Source organism: Schistocerca americana, chromosome X (genome assembly GCF_021461395.2).
Source record: "Schistocerca americana isolate TAMUIC-IGC-003095 chromosome X, iqSchAmer2.1, whole genome shotgun sequence".
Classification (NCBI taxonomy): domain Eukaryota; kingdom Metazoa; phylum Arthropoda; class Insecta; order Orthoptera; family Acrididae; genus Schistocerca; species Schistocerca americana.
The window spans coordinates 159,489,056-159,506,224 of NC_060130.1; positions in this window are offsets into that span (position 1 = coordinate 159,489,056).

The window sequence follows — 17,169 nt, forward strand, 5'->3', positions numbered from 1 at the left end:
ATGTCCCCATGATCATAAATCCGACGGATTCAGGTCCGGTGAATGGGGAAGCTATCCTGAGGGACCTCCTAAACCAATCCATTGCCTATGAAACGTTGCGGTGAGGCACCGTCGCAATATCCGTAAACAATGGTGTGATGCCCCACAGTGCGTTGTCTTTCTGCTAGAGTAACGTTCTCTAGTAGCGCTGGCAATTCTTCACGCAGAGATCTATGGTACACAGCACCTGTTAATATGTTAGGTACAATGTGTGGCCCTATTTTTCTGTCACTGACAATTCCTGCCCATATATTGGTACTGATGCGATCCTGATGTCTCACCTCCACAATTGCTCGAAGATCTGCATCTCCCCACATGTGCATATTGCGGTAATTTACTATGCCATCTCTTGTGAATCCTGACTTATCTCTAAATAAAATACAGTATGTGAACTGCGGATCTTCAACAGCCCATATCTCAGCAGGCAATGTATTCCAGAAATATTATTATAGGAACTTTTCTTCTAGTTTTCATCTCCTGTAGGAATATGTGATTTTTTTTCAACGCTCTGTATTTGTCAGCGTTTATTTTATTTTCTTATATTCTTTGCTGCAAAAGCCACAGCTGTGATTATTGGGTTGTCAAATAACTACGACCATCCTACTGCCATGTGGGCAGTGCATTCTTATTTCTCATTATTGCCGTAATATTTTTTCTCTTCCCTATCTCTTCCTTCACCTGGCGTCCACATTAAACTCTAGGCCCCATAGTAAATGGCTGGACAAGACAGTTCAAATGGTTCAAATGGCTCTGAGCACTGTGGGACTAAACTTCTGAGGTCATCATTCCCCTAAAACTTAGATCTACTTAAACCTAACTAACCTAAGGACATCACACACATCCATGGCCAAGGCAGGATTCGTACCTGCGACCGTAGCAGTCGCGCCGTTCCAGACTGTAGCGCCTAGAACCGCTCGGCCACTCCCAAGACAGTTCAAAAATTTCCAAGAGTCAAGGGCATACTATCTACAAAAGGACCAGGCCTAGCAAAGCACTGTCACATTCTAACAACCTTAGAGCTGCGAACAGTTTTAGTTATTACTAAATTAACACACGTAACTCTTTAAGCAAAATACTAACACGAATTATTTGCAGAAGAATGGAAAAACTGGTTGAAGCTGACTTTGGGGAGGTTTACCGATAGCACTGTAATTCTGTCAGAGACGGCAAAGGACCTGGAAGAGCTGTTGAATGGAATGAACAGTGCCTTGACAGGAGGATATAAGATTAACATCAACAAAACCAAAACAAGGATAATCGAAGGTAGTCGAATTAAATTAGGAGATACTGAGGTAATTAGATTAGGAAATGAGACACTTAAAGTAGTAGATGAGTTTTGCAATTTGGCCAGCAAGATAACTGACGATGGCCAAAGTAGAGAGGATATAAAATGCAGACTGGCAATGGCAAGAAAAACGCTTCTGAAGGAGAGGTATTTGTTATCATCGAATGTAGATTTAAGTGTTAGGAAGTCTTTTCTGAAGGTATGTGTATGAAGTGTAGGCATTTATGGAAATGAAACATGGGCGATAAATAGTTTAGACAAGACGAGAATAGAAGCTCTTGAAATGTAGTGCTACTGAAGAATGCTAAAGATTAGATGGATAGATCACGCAACTAATGAGGAGGTACTGAATAAAACTGGACAGATAAGAAATTTATGGCACAGTCTGATTAGAAGAAGGGATCGGTTGACAGGACACATTCCGAGATATCAAGGGATCAAAAATTTATTAATGCAGGAAAGTAGGGGCAGTAAAATTCATAGAGGGAGACCAAGAGACGAATACAGTAAGCAGACCCAGAAGGATGTAGGTTGCAGTAGTTATTAGGAGATGAAGAGGCTTGCACAGTGTAATATAGCTTGGAGAGCTGCATCAAACCATTCATCGGACTGAATACCCCTAAAACGACAACGCTTTTTGTTTGCAACTTCTACAGTCCCTGTGGTATCTACAGTGTCCACGTCAACCGCAGGTTTTCCACTGTGAGGTCCACTTGATTATAGACTCTTTGGTCCCGGCGGAGGTTCGAGTCCTGTGTTTGTCCTTAGGATAATTTAGGTTAAGTAGTGTGTAAGCTTAGGGACTGATGACCTTAGCAGTTAAGTCCCATAATATTTCACACACATTTGAACTTTTTTTTTTTAATAGGCTCTTTAGCATACTTGGGGCAAAAGCTAAGAACTGCTGTTCTGACGGTGGTCGTTGTCTCGCCTTTTATTTATTTTTGGATCTTATTTATTTAATGTTGCGACGAAGCAGATGTGGCCGACAGGTGTTCTTCAACATTCATCAGGTAAGGTTGGAGGGTAACTAGCTCATACTGCTGGAAGCGACTGAATCGTGGCTGGTCTACTGACAGCAAGTATCCAGTACCGTAAGCAAATAGTGTCCGTTGTCAACTGGGGCCTTTTCATTACCCTCCATTTGTAGTAATGAACTCGCTTCCCACGCCCGGGTTCCCGGGTTCGATTCCCGGCGGGGTCGGGGATTTTCTCTGCCTCGTGATGACTAGGTGTTGTGTGATGTCCTTAGGTTAGTTAGGTTTAAGTAGTTCTACGTTCTAGGGGACTGATTACCATAGATGTTAAGTCCCATAGTGCTCAGAGTCATTTGAACCATTTTTGTAGTAATGAATACAGGGTGGTTCTTATGAACGTTTAAACCCTCCCACGCCCGGAGCGATACAGATCTACATCTACATCTACATCTATACTCCGCGAGCCACCTTGCGGTGTGTGGCGGAGGGTACTTATTGTACCACTATCTGATCCCCCCTTCCCTGTTCCATTCACGAATTGTGCGTGGGAAGAACGACTGCTTGTAAGTCTCCGTATTTGCTCTAATTTCTCGGATCTTTTCGTTGTGATCATTACGCGAGATATATGTGGGCGGTAGTAATATGTTGCCCATCTCTTCCCGGAATGTGCTCTCTCGTAATTTCGATAATAAACCTCTCCGTATTGCGTAACGCCTTTCTTGAAGTGTCCGCCACTGGAGCTTGTTCAGCATCTCCGTAACGCTCTCGCGCTGACTAAATGTCCCCATGACGAATCGCGCTGCTTTTCGCTGGATCATGTCTATCTCTTCTATTAATCCAACCTGGTAAGGGTCCCATACTGATGAGCAATACTCAAGAATCGGACGAACAAGCGTTTTGTAAGCTACTTCTTTCGTCGATGAGTCACATTTTCTTAGAATTCTTCCTATGAATCTCAACCTGGCGCCTGCTTTTCCCACTATTTGTTTTATGTGATCATTCCACTTCAGATCGCTCCGGATAGTAACTCCTAAGTATTTTACGGTCGTTACCGCTTCCAATGATTTACCACCTATGGCATAATCGTACTGGAATGGATTTCTGCCCCTATGTATGCGCATTATATTACATTTATCTACGTTTAGGGAAAGCTGCCAGCTGTCGCACCATGCATTAATCCTCTGCAGGTCCTCCTGGAGTACGTACGAGTCTTCTGATGTTGCTACTTTCTTGTAGACAACCGTGTCATCTGCAAATAGCCTCACGGAGCTACCGATGTTGTCAACTAAGTCATTTATGTATATTGTAAACAATAAAGGTCCTATCACGCTCCCCTGCGGTACTCCCGAAATTACCTCTACATCTGCAGATTTTGAACCGTTAAGAATGACATGTTGTGTTCTTTCTTCTAGGAAATCCTGAATCCAATCACAAACCTGGTCCGATATTCCGTAAGCTCGTATTTTTTTCACTAAACATAAGTGCGGAACCGTATCAAATGCCTTCCTGAAGTCCAGGAATACGGCATCAATCTGCTCGCCAGTGTCTACGGCACTGTGAATTTCTTGGGCAAATAGGGCGAGCTGAGTTTCACATGATCTCTGTTTGCGAAATCCATGTTGGTTATGATGAAGGAGATTTGTATTATCTAAGAACGTCATAATACGAGAACACAAAACATGTTCCATTATTCTACAACAGATTGACGTAAGCGAAATAGGCCTATAATTATTCGCATCTGATTTATGACCCTTCTTGAAAATGGGAACGACCTGCGCTTTCTTCCAGTCGCTAGGTACTTTACGTTCTTCCAGCGATCTACGATAAATTGCTGATAGAAAGGGGGCAAGTTCTTTAGCATAATCACTGTAGAATCTTAAGGGTATCTCGTCTGGTCCGGATGCTTTTCCGCTACTAAGTGATAGCAGATGTTTTTCAATTCCGATATCGTTTATTTCAATATTTTCCATTTTGGCGTCCGTGCGACGGCTGAAGTCAGGGACCGTGTTACGATTTTCCGCAGTGAAACAGTTTCGGAACACTGAATTCAGTATTTCTGCCTTTCTTCGGTCGTCCTCTGTTTCGGTGCCATCGTGGGCAACGAGTGACTGAATAGGGGATTTAGATCCGCTTACCGATTTTACATATGACCAAAACTTTTTAGGGTTCTTGTTTAGATTGTTTGCCAATGTTTTATGTTCGAATTCGTTGAATGCTTCTCTCATTGCTCTCTTTACGCTCTTTTTCGCTTCGTTCAGCTTTTCCTTATCAGCTATGATTCGACTACTCTTAAACCTATGATGAAGCTTTCTTTGTTTCCGTAGTACCTTTCGTACATGATTGTTATACCACGGTGGATCTTTCCCCTCGCTTTGGACCTTAGTCGGTACGAACTTATCTAAGGCGTACTGGACGATGTTTCTGAATTTTTTCCATTTTCGTTCCACATCCTCTTCCTCAGAAATGAACGTTTGATGGTGGTCACTCAGATATTCTGCGATTTGTGCCCTATCACTCTTGTTAAGCAAATATATTTTCCTTCCTTTCTTGGCATTTCTTATTACACTTGTAGTCATTGATGCAACCACTGACTTATGATCACTGATACCCTCTTCTACATTCACGGAGTCGAAAAGTTCCGGTCTATTTGTTGCTATGAGGCCTAAAACGTTAGCTTCACGAGTTGGTTCTCTAACTATCTGCTCGAAGTAATTCTCGGACAAGGCAGTCAGGATAATGTCACAAGAGTCTCTGTCCCTGGCTCCAGTTCTGATTGTGTGACTATCCCATTCTATACCTGCTAGATTGAAGTCTCCCCCTATTACAATAGTATGATCACGAAACTTCTTCACGACGTTCTGCAGGTTCTCTCTGAGGCGCTCAACTACTACGGTTGCTGATGCAGGTGGTCTATAGAAGCATCCGACTATTATATCTGACCCAGCTTTGATACTTAACTTAACCCAGATTATTTCACATTCGCATTCGCTAATAACTTCACTGGATATTATTGAATTCTTTACTGCTATAAATACTCCTCCACCATTGGCGTTTATCCTATCCTTGCGGTATATATTCCATTCTGTGTCTAGGATTTCGTTACTGTTCACTTCCGGTTTTAACCAACTTTCCGTTCCTAATACTATATGCGCACTATTTCCTTCAATAAGAGATACTAATTCAGGAACCTTGCCCTGGATACTCCTGCAGTTTACCAATATTACGTTAACTTTTGCTGTTTTTGGTCTCTGAGGACGGACGTTCTTTATCAACGATGATAATGTCCTCTCTGGTAAGCCGTCAGGTATTTTATCGTTTCGCCCAAGGGGGGGTCCCTCTAACCTAAAAAACCCCCGTGTGCACGCCACACGTACTCTGCTACCCTAGTAGCTGCTTCCGGTGTGTAGTGCACGCCTGACCTGTCTAGGGGGGCCCTACAGTTCTCCACCCAATAACGGAGGTCGATGAATTTGCAACCATTATAGTCGCAGAGTCGTCTGAGCCTCTGGTTTAGACCCTCCACACGGCTCCAAACCAGAGGACCGCGATCGACTCTGGGCACTATGCTGCAGATATTAAGCTCAGCTTGCACTCCGCGTGCGATGCTGGTTGTCTTCACCAAATCAGCCAGCCGCCGGAAGGAACCAAGGATGGCCTCAGAACCCAAGCGGCAGGCGTCATTCGTTCCGGTATGTGCTACTATCTGCAGCCGGTCACACCCAGTGCGTTCAATAGCTGCCGGAAGGGCCTCCTCCACATTACGGACGAGACCCCCCGGCAAGCACACCGAGTGCACACTGGCATTCTTCCCCAACCTACCCGCTATTTTCCTGAGGGGCTCCATAACCCGCCTAACGTTGGAGCTCCCTATAACTAATAGGCCCGCCCTCTGTGACTGTCGGGACCTTGCCGGAGAATCGGCCACTGGCCCAACAGGCGAGGCATCCTGTGGTGGCTCGGAAACGATGTCATCACCACTAGGAAGCACCTCGTACCTGTTGGAAAGGGGTAAGGCAGCTGCCACGCGGCCAGATCCCACCTTCGCCTTTCGGCCAGGCACGCGCGAGCCCACCACTGTCCGCCATTCACCCTGGAGTGATGGCTGACCGGTAAGATGCTCACTGCCGGAAGACGCAGCGACATCAGGGGTTCCATGTGATTCCAAGGCCACCGAAGTAGGCATAGGTCTCACCACAGTTGCCCCAACGCCACTACGAGCCGACGCCTGCGCCTCGAGCTCGATGAGCCTAACAGACAAAGCCTCCACCTGCCCCCGAAGAGTGGCCAATTCTCCTTGCGTCCGCTCACAACAACCACAGTCCCTACACATGACTATGTTTACCCTACTCTATACGGTGACAAATTCCCAAGATAATCTTCTGATGAGCTACTCTGATAATCAAGAAACACTCACTGAAATACGAGACGCGAAAACTACGCTAGGTTTTCCCAGAAAAACTATTTAAAAGCTAAGCGCAGCAAATAAGTACAAAAACGCTTTATACAAACAGTACTCGCTGCTGCTGGTGCACTCGCTCTGGCTGTCACAAGACAACTGCTGATTCAAGTGACTAGTGGCTAACGGCCGCGAAACAAACAAAAGACGGTTTTAGGGCGCTTTCTGTTCTAAACGATCAAGAAAACACTAACAAATCTAACACGAAAACTACGTAAAGTTTTATCAAGAACTGTTAGTTACTATGCAGAGCAGATAAACACAAATAGAATCCCTTCCTTAGTGGAAGGTCGTAAACAAAATGCAAAATAAACGCTTTATACAAACAGTACTCGCTGCTGCTGGTGCTCTCGCTCTGGCTGTCACAAGACAGATGACGCTTTTAACGTTGAGAGTACGTGGGCGAGTTATTCGTCCACCTAGGCCTAGTATAGGGGAGGTATAAATTTGTTGCCGGCCGAAGTTGAATGTCTTTCTAGCTGATAAATATTGCGCAATGCCATCGTCTCAGATATCGTGTTTTAAATCGTATGATGTGATTAGAAGTTGTTAATTCAGAGGTTCATGTTGTAAATGTTTGTTCACTGTGTAATATTAACTTCTGTAGTTTTAAAGATATTAAAATCGCCTGTGTATTAACATTTGCATTAATATTTGATTGTAAATTACTATAGACTCTCACAGAGCTTAAGAAGCCATCTTTCAACTTGTCTTTCACTTGGCTATCTCTTGTAGCATTGTCTCCTGCACGAAGGCCATATGAGCGACAGCCGTCCAACAAATTTATAAAAAATGGTTCAAATGGCTCTGAGCGCTATGGGACTCAACTTCTGAGGTCATTAGTCCCCTAGAACTTAGAACTACTTAAACCTAACCAACCTAAGGACATCACACACATCCATGCCTGAGGCAGGATTCGAACCAGCGACCGTAGCGGTCGCGCGGTTCCGGACTATAGCGCCTAGAACCGCTCGGCCACCACGGCCGGCTAAGGCTAATTATCAGACAAAATCCGACGTATGAAATAATTTCCGCTTTGTTGCTGTTTGCGAGCACTGCAATATCACATCGGATAATGCAAGAACGGAAACATTAGCCTAGCGGAGCGATGTGTAGCACTGCTCCCTACGACGAGGGTAGGATTGAAAGGCTCAACCATTGCATGTGCATGTGACGTCACATGTTCAACATTTGTGATCCACTTTTGTGGCGTTCCCCAACATTTTCGGTCCCATGTGTCTTAAATTACTTCTCTAAGCGTCATCTACGTCGCTTCCGGGGTTTCTGATGTTAACAAGGATCACTCTATATAATGTACACACATCAAAAAAAGTTTTGCATCACCTCCGTCCGGAGAGTTCCGGAACTTGTACAGAAAAAGAAAATTGGAATAGAGATCAACATAAACATCATCTCCGCCCTCTTTATTGCTCATGAAAACCACACATTGCATGTTGTATCACCATACAGCGAGATCTTCAGAGGTCGTGGTCCAGACTGCTGTACACACCGGGAACTCTAATACCCAGTCGCACGTCCTCTTGCATTGATGCATGCCTTTATTCGTCGTGGCATACTATCCAGAAGTTCATGAAGGTACTGTTGGTCCAGATTGTCCCACTCCACAATGGCAATTCGGCGTAGATCGCTCAGAGTAGTTGGAGGATTACGTCGTCCATGATCAGCCCTTTTCAATCTATCTCAGGCCTGTTCGATGTGGTTCATGTCTGGTGAACATGCTAGCCACTCTAGTCGAGCGATGTCGTTATCCCGAAAGAAGTCATTCAATGATGTGCACGATGGGGGCGCGAATGGAGACGAGTGCCTCGCCAATATGCTGCCGATATGGTTGGACTATCGGTCAGAGGATGGCATTCACGTATCGTAAAGCTGTTACGGCGCCTTGCATGACCACCAGCGGCGTACGTTGACCTCTCATAATGCCACCCCAAAACTGCACGGAACCTCCACCGTGCTGCACTCGCAGGACAGTGTGTCTAAGGCGTTCAGCCTGACCAGGTTGCCTCCAAACACGTCTCCGACGATTGTCTAGTGGAAGGCATATGCGACACTCATCGGTGAAGAGAACGTGATGCTAATCCTGAGCGGTCCATTCGGCATGTTGTAGGGCCCATCTGTACCGCGCTGCGTGCTGTCGTGGTTGCAAATATGGGCCTCGCCATGGACGTCGGGAGTGAAGTTTATGCATCATGCAACCTATTGCGCCCAGTTTGAGTCGTAACACGACGTCCTGTCGCTGACTGCATGAAAAGCATTATTCAACATGGTGGCGTTGCTGTCAGGGTTCCTCCGAGCCATAATCTGTAGGTAGCAATCGGCCTGAGCGAGGCATGTTATCGACAGTTCTTTTCTCTCTCTCTGTATCTCCTCCATGTCTGAACAGCATCGCTTTGGTTCACTCTGAGACGCCTGGACACTTCCCTTGTTGAGAGCCCTTCCTGGCACAAAGTAACAATGCGGACGCGATCGAACCGCGGTATTGACCGTATAGGCATGGTTGAACTACAGACAACACGAGCCGTGTACCTCCTTCCTGGTGGAATGACTGGAACTGATCGGCTGTCGGACCCCCTCCGTCTAATAGGCTCTGCTCATGCATGGTTGTTTACTTCTTTGGGCGGGTTTAGTGACAACTCTGAACACTCAAAGGGACTGTGTCTGTGATACAATATCCACAGTCAACGTCTATCTTCAGGGGTGATACAAAACTTTTTTGATGTGTATAAATATGTAGAATGCGTGACTATAATATTCTCAGGTTAAACAAATAAATAAGTTAGTAATTATGACCACTGAATTGCGAGGGTGAAATCGCCGGAGTCCAAACTATATCATTAACATGCCAATAAAATGTATTCTGCCGTCTGCTGCGCTCGCTGCGATGTTGACTCTTTCGGACCCTGGGAATAATCAGTAACATATGTTTTAAAATCACATTTTGTACCCTGCATGGAAGGCAGCGGGTGGGTCTGCTCCTGAAATCTGAAAAAGAGGCCAATTGAAAGGAAGCGCGTAGGAGCAGGTAAGGTAAAGCTTTCGGTACTGCAAGTAGAGTAAAAGTGGTTTTACTATAGTATAAACATATGCAAACATACTAAATTACTTTAGGTGATGAGCACGTGGGTGTGCAGCAAAAGTCCAGATGAGAAAGTCTCAATAGCAAGTTAAGCTACAATGATGGTTCTCGACCGTGTGCTCTTCATAAACTGGGCGAAAGTGGAGCAGCGCTCGTAGAGCTGCACAGCGTCGGCTAGAGGGCGCTATGGTCGGCGAAGATCTTCTGCTTTCGTATTGCCAACCTACGCTGTGGCATCGGAACTATCGATACCACATCACGAATAACGTATCGTCAATGCAGTTACGAATGGATTAATTCGTGAATAAAAATTGGCATGAGTTTTTGAGACTCATTCACAATAAGTATTATTGTCAATATCTCTCTTTCCTTTGCAACAGTTGATAATGATGGGCAAACAAACTTTGTTTTAAAGTGGAGCCAATACACAAACTCTGTAAATTGGAAGATTAGAAGATGAAAAATAGATTTTAGTATCGGCAGTCAAGCACAAATACAGTTGCCAAAGGTAACACGATGTATTCAAAAGTGTTTGTGGTGTGCGTGCTGTAAGACCTTCAGTACACACACCATCAGATTATTTGACTTATCGCTCTAACGAAGTAGGCGAGTGTCAGCAATATGTCTCGTGGTCTTATCGTGGCGTATTTATCTTCTGCCGTTAGGTCAGACGATAGAAATGTCACATGCACGCTTAGAGTAGCAGATTGACGGTGACCAACTTTAAACAGAACTTGATTAATTTTCACACACATTTACTAAAATAATAACAAGCATAAAAATTACTTAACTTGGTTCTGGATGCTATTTGCAATTGACAATCTGAAGTTCCTTTGGTATTGGTACGCTAATCTTATTCTCACATATATCTCTGATACTTGACAAAAGTGTCTATACATTTATCTTCATGGCTATGTACAGTAATATGGTAATCTTATTAGGCGCAGACTGAAACTTGACTATAGACTGGTACAGACAAATGTAGAACTCGTACAGACTGGTACAGACTAATGCAGACTGGTACAGACTGGTGCAGACAAATGCAGACTCACTAATCGGAGGTCTGTACACTCGTTATAATACCTCGCGCGTTCATGTATCACTGCGCGAGTGTGATCCGCGAAGAGAAAAGGTTCTACGTAAGCTGCAATCGCATTGGCTGCGTGACATATTAATACGCGAATCGGCGGAAGCAGAATTTGGTACGTCTCTATGGCAGCGCCATCCCGTAGTGCGGAGACGGACGAGCGCTGTGCCGGCGCTGTTGTGCTTAGCGGGGCGCACTCTAGTGGGAAAGTTGTGTACGCGCTGACTACGTGGAACTATGTACACAACAGTATTTCAAACAAAACCTTCGTGTCCACTGATTGAATGATTTCTGTGACATGTTACCATCCACCGAAGAGAACTACCGTCCTGAGGATATGACAATATTTGTCCTCCCGTGCCAGATTTTCGGCGGCTCTCATTCTCCTCAGTTCACTGACTCCTTTACGTTACAGCCTCTAATAGTGATGTTGTGGGGAGCGTAGGGACATCAGAGGGTTGGATCCCCTCAGTCGACGACGTCAGGTTGCAACGCCTGGGCTACTCTCAGGTTGTAATCTCCGTCTTCGACGGTTGTGTCTGTCTGTCTGTCTGTCTGTCTGCCTGCCCGCCGCTTCCTGCTGTAGCTGTTCGTCCGTCTGTCCGCCTGCCTGCTCGCTGTCCGCCGCCGCCGCTGCTGCCTGCTGTCCGTCCGTCTGCCTGTTCGCCGCCGTCTGGTGTCCGTCCGTCCGTCTGTTCGCCGCCGCCGCCAGCCGGTGCCCGCCGCCGCCGCCGCCGCCAGCCGGTGCCCGCCGCCGCCGCCGCCGTTGCCGCCTGGTCGCCGCCGTCGCCGCCGTCGCCGCCGTCCTGACCCTGGTCTACGGCCGTCTTCGTCTTCATCCGTCTTCGTCTTTGTCTGTCCCCAGTTTCTGTCCTTTCCTCTTCGTTCTGTTCGTTATTGTTTCTCCCTACCGTCATGTCCGCCCCCACCACCGCTGCCACCGCTACCACCACCGCCATAGTTTATACTTCCCCTTCCGCCGCCTCCACCACTATCACCTGGTGTGCCCAGTCCCACCCCCCTCCTTCCATCCCTCCTCTTCTCACTCTCCCTTCGCCCTCACTCTTTGTCGCCCCCTCTCCAGTTTCTTCCTCTCGATCTGATCCTTTCCCCCCACTCCCCCAGCCTGTCACTGCAGCTCCGGCTCGGGTGGTGGCCCGTCGGGCCACTGTCCATGCCCAGCTCTCCCCGTCGCCTTCGCCATCGCCGCCACCACCGCCACCGCCGTCGTCACCGTCGCCTTCGCCTTCACCGTCACCGTCACCATCTCCGGCGCCGACTCCGGCCCCGGGACCTGCCCCTCCCCGCCACATTCCAGTTGTTCCCATCCCCCACACCTCCTCCACCGTCGTCAAGCGCCCCAGTGGCACCCCTGCCTCCTCTGCTTCCAAAAAGGCTCCGCCTCGTCCTCCTTCCCCCACCCATGATGCCATGGATGTCTCCCCGCCCGTCCCTGCCCCATCATCCTCCTCCTCTACCCCTCCTCCTACCGCTACCTCCTCTCCCGTCCTGATCCCTCTCTCCTTGAAGCCCGTAACCTCACCCTCTTCCTTTGCCAGCATTGTCCTGGTGCCCCCATCTCCCTCCTCACTCCTCGCCGTGATTCGGTCCTCATCTCCTCCCCCAGCCCAACCCTCCACACATACCTCCTTTCCCGCATCCCTGTCACCCGCTTTGGCCCTCATGCCTCCCTTACTCCTTCTCCATCTCCTACCCGCCAACCCCAACCCCCGCGTCGCCCGCCGACCCTCACCGCCGTGATCACTCGGCTCAGTCCGTCGATCACGGAGGAGGAGGTGTTGGCAGAGCTCAAGGCCCATCCAACGCTGGAGGTGTGGGCGGTCCGCCGCATTTTCAACTCGGCCGGCCCCACCCGCCTTATGCGGGTTTTCTCTGAGGACGCCCCCTCCATTGACCGTCTCCTGAAGGAGGGTGCCCTCCTTTTTAACCAGCGTTATAAGGTTGACCTCTCCCGTTTCCCTCCTCAATCCCTGCGCTGCCAGAGGTGTCTGCGCTATAACGCACACCCCACAGCTGAGTGCCGTGAGGCCCCCACCTGCCCGCATTGTCGGCAAGCGCACTTCCTCAGGCAGTGCCCTAACCTCCAATCCCCTCCTTCCTGCAATACCTGCAATCTCCCCCATCCCTCCTACTCCCAAAAGTGTAAGGCCCGACCCCCTCCAACCATTCCTGAACTCACCGTCCCTGTCCGTCCCCTGGACGCCCCCACCCCTCCTGGCAATTCCCTTCGTCCCCCCCCCCCCCCCCCCACCGCTGAGGACATCATCAGGTTCCTTACCATCGTCCTCCAGAATGTTCATCCCTTTCAGCGCCCCCACACCCTCCAGCAGATCTCCCTTGCCACCCGTTCCATATTCCAACTCAAGATGTACGCCACCTACTCCAACAACCAGGTCCATTTCACCTTCTTCCGCCTTGACACCCTCGTCTAAATCCCTATCATGGCGCGACAGCAACGTATCCTTTTCAATAACATCCGCTCCCTACCCGCCAACAGGAACCTCTTCCTGCACACCCTTGCCACCCACCGCGTGGATGCCTTCCTCCTTAATGAAACCTTCCTCCAACCCCACCACACCGTTCACACTTCGCCCTACCGCTCCGATAATCCCCTCCCAATTGCGCGTGGCGGAGTTGCCATTGGTCACCACCGCCAGATCCCCGTTCGGCTCCAACCTCTCCTTCCCGACCCCACCGAACACCTGATCCTTAGTCTCTTCTTCCCTGGCCTTACCGTTACCTGCGCCACCATCTATGTCCGCCCCAACGCTCCTATTCCCTTCGACTTCCTCTCCCACGTCGATCGTACCTTCTCCTCCTACGTGATCGCCGCCGACCTCAACATCCATAGTCGTTCCGCTGCCCAGTTATGGCGGTGGCATCGGTTCCTCTCCACCCTTCAAGGCGACCTCGTCCCCATCCCCCAGCATACCCGTCCCGAATCCAACTCCACTCCTGATGTTATCCTCTCCTCCCCCAACCTCCTTGGCCGCATAACGGTGGATGTCCTGGAGCCTATTGGTAGCGACTATCTCCCTGTCCTCCTCACTGTTTCAGACGGTCCCCGCCCTCGCCCCGACCCTCGTACTGACCCTCCCCCTAAGTTTGTCCACGACTATTCCCGTGCTGACTGGAATGCCTACCGGGATACCCTTTCCACCCAGGTCAATAGCCACCCCTTCCCCTACCACCACCCTGACGATGTCACCCATGCTGCCTCCTTTCTCCAGCAGACCTTGTCTGAGGCCGTGGAGGCCCACATCCCTACTGTCGCCATCCACCCCCACCGTCCTACCTTACCCCCACAGGCTGTTCTCCTCCTCCGTGAATCCCGTCGTCTCTACCGTGCCTTCCTCCGCACGCATGACCCGGACACACTACAATGCCACCGGCAACTCCAGCGACTCATTCGTAATTTGCTCGCGGCTAAGAAACGCCGTGACTGGCGACAGACATGCACCCGTTTCAATGCTACCGTACCAATCAACTCGTCCAAGTTCTGGTCGGCTTTCCGTCGCCTTGCCAGAACTAAACCCTCCCCATATTATCCTCTTCTCCATGATGATCACCCTTTCCCTGACACCCTTAGTAAGGCCAATCACTTTGCCTCCTACCTCTCGGATGTCTTTTCCATCCCCGATGATCCCCAGTTCGATTACTCCCTCTTCCCGGATGTCCACGATCGAACTGACACCTCCGTCCCTCCCCTCGCCCCGGGTTTCCAGTACTTGGACAACATTGCACACACGGAACTCAATGCCCCTATCACTACACAGGATCTCATTGCTACACTCCGCACAAAACGCAACACCGCTCCTGGTCACGATCGTGTCACCTACCGTCACCTTCATGAAGCTCCTGTCTCTTTCCTCTCCACCCTGGCCAGGCTCTACAATGTAGTCCTGTCCACCGGTTACTACCCTGACCTGTGGAAAACCTCCCGTATCCTCATGTTCCTTAAACCTGGCAAACCGCCGTCCGCCGTCTCCTCCTACCGTCCCATCAGCCTTACCTCGGTCTTCAGCAAGGTCGTGGAATCTATCCTCACCTGACGCATCCACCAGCATCTTCACCAGCACCGCCTCCTTCCCGTTACCCAGTGTGGCTTTCGGCCGTCCTTCTCTTCCAACGACCTTCTCCTTCACCTCACTCATCTCCTTTCTGAACAGCTTAATTCCCGTCGCTCCGCAATCTTCCTCTCCCTGGACCTCGAACGTGCATATGACCGCGTATGGCATTCCGGTCTCCTCTTCAAGCTCCAAACCTTCGCCCTTCCCATTAACTACGTCCGTCTGATCGGCTCCTTTCTCTCCCGCCGTCCTTCCTATGTCACCATCCATAACACAGATTCCTACACCTTTTTCCCCTCCGCCGGTGTGCCCCAAGGCTCCGTCCTCTCCCCCCTTCTGTACCTTTTGTACACGGCGGACATGCCGCCGCCGTCGCCCCCCGTCCACCTCCTCCAGTTTGACGATGACACCGCCTTCCTCGCCCTTGCCCCCACCCTGCAACGCTCCCAACGCCTTCTCCAATCCCATCTTGACCGATTCACTGCTTGGTGTAACCAGTGGTTGCTCAAGGTCAATCCTTCGAAAACCCAGGCGATCATTGTAGGCAAAACCACCCCTTCCTTCCGCCTCCTTGATTTCTATCTCACCGTCTATGGCCGTCCCATCGCCCTCACTCCCACCCTTAAGTACCTTGGCGTCACCCTCGACTGTCGCCTCTCCTGGACTCCCCATCTCCGTACAATCCAAACCAAGGCACGTTCCCGACTCCATCTCCTCAAGCTCCTTTCCGGCCGTACGTGGGGTCTGGACCCTTCCACAATCCTCCACACCTATAAATCCCTCATCCGCCCTATCCTTTGTTATGCCCATCCAGCCTGGATCTCCGCCCCCCCCTACCTTTTATAAATCCCTCCAAATCCTTGAACGCCATGCTCTCCGCCTTGCCTATCGCATCCGTCTCCCCTCCCCCACGCGGATCCTGTATGATCTCATCCCCTTCCCCCACCTCCTCCTTTTCCTTGAAAGGATACGGATCCTGTACGCCTCCCGTAAACTTGATCCTCCTCACCCGCTCGTATCCCCGATCCTCTCCCATCCCCGCCCGCTGCCGCGCCTGTATTCCCACGTCCCGCCCGGTCTCCATCTCTCCACCCTCCTTACTCTCTCCCAAGGTGGCTTCCGCCAGCTCCTCCTCCATGATGATGTCCTCCTCCCCTCCATCTACCCCTCCTATCAACTTTGACCCTGCCCCCCCACTTCTGGTGTCCTTTCCCTTAGGCACCCTCCCTCCCTTCTCTTCCCCTCCCTTCTCTTTCCTTTTCCCCCGTCCCCTCCCTCCACCCCTCTTTCCCCGGGCTTCCCCTCCCCTTCCTCTCTCCCCCCTCTCTCCCCTGCCTGTAGCGTCTCTGCTCTCCCCTCTCGCTCTCCCCCTGCCCCTCCTCCTCCTCCTCCTCCTCCTCCTCCTCTCTTGGCAGGTCCCCGGACTCACACACGCATTGTGAACATTCGCGCGCCGGAGATCATCGCCCTCGGTTTAGTGTCTGTGCCGTCGTGTTTGTGCATCAGTGTTTTTCGCCGTCCACGCTCCTTCGTTCACATGTGTCGTCTAACTCGTCAGTGTTTGTGCATAGTGCCGACAGTTTTCTTGTTTGTTTCGTCGAGTGTGAACGGCTTCATGTTTTTTAATTATTGTATCTACTGTTTTTTAAGCCGCCAGTCTGTTACTTTTCTGTCTCCATTTCACTTTTATTGTACTACTTATGGCTGAAGAGCGGAGTACGCTTTTCCGCTGCCAGCCCACCTTGTATGGGGTGTTCAAATTACAATAAAGAAAAAAAAAAAAAAAAAAGGAGCGTAGGGAGCCGTTGGTGAACTAGGCCGTTGTAGTATTGGCGGCGTTGAGTGCAATAAGGAAATTGCTTGTTCACATCGCCAACTGCTACATCGCCAGCTTTGTACCAGAAATTGGCGCGGAGACGCATGCACAAAAAAGACAGCTGGTACATGAGCGACCTCTGTCGAGTTTCGTACCCTCGTCGAATGCTGCTCCATCTATGGCGAGCAGGCGCATCTGTAATGATGATACCACATACGCGTTCTCTATCGGAATTTGGGCTTGCGTATCTGAAATTTAGATGTCCAATTAATAAAACTAGCTGTCGCTCGACTTATCATTGGTCATAAAATGTTTTCTTTC